Source organism: Aplysia californica, unplaced genomic scaffold (assembly GCF_000002075.1).
Source record: "Aplysia californica isolate F4 #8 unplaced genomic scaffold, AplCal3.0 scaffold00528, whole genome shotgun sequence".
NCBI lineage: Eukaryota > Metazoa > Mollusca > Gastropoda > Aplysiida > Aplysiidae > Aplysia > Aplysia californica.
In genome coordinates this window covers 312,127-313,650 of record NW_004797798.1, presented here as the reverse complement: position 1 = coordinate 313,650, position 1,524 = coordinate 312,127, and positions in this window count along the sequence as shown.

Sequence of the window (1,524 nt, the reverse complement as noted above, 5' to 3'; positions counted from 1 at the left end):
GGCTAAAAAGTGGGCGTACACAATTAATTCTGATCGTCTTTGGGTTGGAGAGGACCTAGATCTAATGGTTTTACTTTCACTCTCTTTTTGTCAATTTTATTTCTAGAGTTGAGTCTATTTTTGGGGGGCTAAAAATCAGCTCATTCATCCTGCATTGGAAAAGTACATTCAAATAATAACACTTCCACTTTTTGCCACTACTCACCATTCAAATGCCCAGGAAACAGTGCAATATGAAATCACCTTCTCGTTGACCCAGGGTTACAGAGGCTGAGCAAGACCTAAAATAATGGCAAGACTATGATATGAACCAATCGCAATTCACTTATGAGCACTCCGTTTGGTTGCTCTAGAGCTCACAAAATGTGGGTATAGAACAGTGTAGGCTATCGTGACCAGTCTGAGATCCCGGTTGTTAATTTTTTTGACTGTCTTCTGTATGCACTGTATCGGCTGGCCCACATTTGAGGTTTGTCGTTTTATTCAAAGAAGTTATAACCTCTTTTCGTCTTATTAATATTAATGTACAGCCAAACTCGCTGCAAGCGTCGCCGTTTCCTGGGTTAGCCCAGTCCAGAGGTCAGATTACCACTGTTGAACATCCTGTTGTGCTTAGTTAAAGCAAGAGGACTTTGGTATGGCATGGTAGATGTTTTCCGGCGCTACAGACATTTAATAATATGAATGGCCATTAATGCGCCAGCGAGGACCTGGTATTGATAAAATATTTGGCTACTGCTTGAAGCTGGCTTATTTTATTTTCTGTTTATGGGTGCTTTAAGTATTAGAACATTAACTATCTCTGGACAACACTGCCCAACCAAACTCAATAGGCAAACCGCCCCCCCCTGGGAACTGAATGACAAGTGAACAGTAAACACCGTATCTCTAGACAACGAGAGCCCCTAAGCTACTCTTACGGCTCAATTTAGGCTATCAGACAAAGTAAGGAGGAACAGAGAGACTAAAAAAAAGCAAACAATATTAGGCTATTACGATTGTGAAACGGTGTCGAAACAGGGCCACTCTAACGGTAGTCTACTGAGCTTGCAGTATGAATGACCACCACTAAACGTCCACAACAACAACAATTTAAAATTGTATTTCAATAATTCAACTTACCCAAAAAGGCTCCCCGTTACAGAACTCGATCATAGCGAGATTAAGAATTTCACCCAAAAAATATATACAAATGCTTGAGTGAACTAGGGGGATCTGGTTTCAAACTATAATTTTTCTTCGTATGAATATGTTGCCTGGACCTTTACTGTGATATAAATACCCGCTGAATTTCAACGTCTGAGCTAAGATCTTTGGTCTCCTCAGTCAAGTCCAGTCAAGCAGTGGCCCCCCTTCGCCGCGGGTATTGGTCTATTAGTGCGTGTTCATACGAAGCGACTTTGTCAGTGTTGAATGATCCGATGTAGGCGTACGTGCCGTTGCACGATTTATTTGTTTGTTGTTTGTTTAGTATAGGGTTTTACGGCGCTCGCAACTGCATAAGGTCATATGAGCGCGCGGGAC